This window comes from Penaeus monodon, chromosome 8 (genome assembly GCF_015228065.2).
Source record: "Penaeus monodon isolate SGIC_2016 chromosome 8, NSTDA_Pmon_1, whole genome shotgun sequence".
Taxonomy (NCBI): Eukaryota; Metazoa; Arthropoda; class Malacostraca; order Decapoda; family Penaeidae; genus Penaeus; species Penaeus monodon.
The window spans coordinates 39388920-39391419 of record NC_051393.1 but is presented as its reverse complement, the minus strand read 5'-3'; positions in this window follow the sequence as shown (position 1 = coordinate 39391419).

Genomic DNA, 2500 nt, shown 5'->3' with positions numbered 1-2500 from the left:
GGGGAAGCCGAGGGAAAACTGGCGGAGCGCACATCATTATAAGGCGATGGAGGTGCGTTATGAAATCCCTACCACGCTGAGGAAGACGTGTTTGTACCCTCGGTTTGGCTTGCATCTCGTTAGTTGTGTTAATGATCAGGAGCATAGCGATAACAATTCTATTGGTAATAGTTTTAATAACGGCGCTAGCTTTAAAGAATGTGGTATTAATGATACAGATATTAATGATGATAATATTGATGATATACACAGCAATAACGATAATCATAAAATGATACCAACGTTGATAGTAACCATTTGAAGGATAAAAAGATGCAATTCATGATAATATAGATTTTTTTTCATAATGATGATACAATTAATATGTTAATGGTGACAACAATAATACTGGTAGTAGAAGTAGTAAACAACAAGAATGGTGATAAAAATAATGATGATAATGATAATGATAGTAAGAATAATAATAAGAAAGATGATGGTAAAGATGATGACGATGATGATGATAATGATAATGATGATGATAGTAATAATAATAATAATAATAATAATAATAATAATTATAATTATAATAACCATAATAATGATAATAATAATAATAATAATAATAATAATAACCATAATAATGATAATAATAATAATAATAATAATAATAATAATAATAGTAATAATAATAATGATAATAATAATAGTAATAATAATAATGATAATAATAATAATAATAATAATAATAATAATAATAATAATAATAACAACATCAACAACAAAAACAATAATAATAATGATAATAATAATGATAATAATAATAATAATAATAATATTAATAACAAAAATAATAATAATAATAATAATAATAATAATAATAATAATAATAATGATAATGATAATAATAATAATAATAATAATAATAATAATAATAATAATAATAATAATAATAATAATAGTTATAATAACAATAATAATAATAATAATAATAATAATAATAATAATAATAATAATAATAATAATAATAATAATAATAATAATAATGGTAATAAACAAAAATAATTATAACATTAATAGTAATATTAACAATGATTTTTATAATAATATAAAAAAGGATAATATTTTTTTGTTCACACGTATGATATATATAAATACATGCATACATACATACATATATGTGTGTGTGTGTGTATGTGTGTGTATGTGTGTGTATTTGTGTGTGTGTGTCTGTGTGTTGTGTGTGTGTGTGTGTGTGTGTGTGTGTGTGTGTGTGTGTGTGTGTGTGTGTGTGTGTGTGTGTGTGTGTGTGTGTGTGTGTGTGTGTGTGTATAAGAAAAAATATACCAGTAACGACGATTATATAATTTTTACACCTACTATTGTTTATTTGGATGGTAGGAAAAGGCACTACCATTGAGAATTACAAAAACAATTGTAAAAAAAGGCCTGATAACACATCGATATACTGAATGTGAATATTAACGGGCGAATTCACCCACTGGATGGCGACATCCTCGAATACCCATATCTATAAAGGGACGCGACATTAAACACGTCTCTGTCGGGGTAGGGGGGAGAGGAGGCTGTGTGTCTGTGTGGTGAGAAGAGGAATTAATACGCAGTGTGCTTTCCTATTTCTCTCTCTTTCTTTTTCTCTCTTCTCTCACTCTTTCTCTTCGTTTTCTCTATCTGTTTGTCTGTCTGTATGTATCGTCGGGCTTTCTGCCTGAGTCTGTGTCTGTCACTGTTTCTGTCTCTGTTACTCTCTCTCTCTCTCTCTCTCTCTCTCTCTCTCTCTCTCTCTCTCTCTCTCTCTCTCTCTCTCTCTCTCTCTCTCTCTCTCTCTCTCTCTCTTCTCTCTCTTCTCTCTCTCTCTCTCTCTCTCTCTCTCTCTCTCTCTCTCTCTCTCTTCTCTCTCTCTCTCTCTCTCTCTCAGTCTCAATCTCAGTCTCAGTCTAAGTCTCTGTTTCTCTCTGTCTCTGTCTCTGTCTCTGTCTCCCCTCCCCCCTCTCTCTGTCTCTGTCTGTCTGTCTGTCTGTCTGTCTGTCTGTCTCTCTCTCTCTCTCTCTCTCTCTCTCTCTCTCTCTCTCTCTCTCTCTCTCTCTCTCTCTCTCTCTCTCTCTCTCTCTCTCTCTCTCTCTCTCTCTCTTCTCTCTCCTCTCTTCTCTTCTCTCTCTCTCTCCCCTCTCTCTCTTCTCTCTCTCTCTCTCTCTCTCTCTCTCTTCCTCTCCTCTCTCTCTCTCTCTCTCTCTCTCTCTCTCTCTCTCTCTCTCTCTCTCTCTCTCTCTCTCTCTCTCTCTCTCTCTCTCTCTCTCTCTCTCTCTCCTTCGTATGTTGCATTTTGGCATCTAACGTATATTAGGCGAATACAAGATAAACGTATTACCGGAGCGACGCGGAACAAAACGACGGAAGGACGACCGTTAATAGCACACGTCTCACAGCCCACGAAAGCGATCGGACGCGGACGTCGAGAGAGATAGAGATGAAATGTAGGACAGCTTCCATAAATTCACTT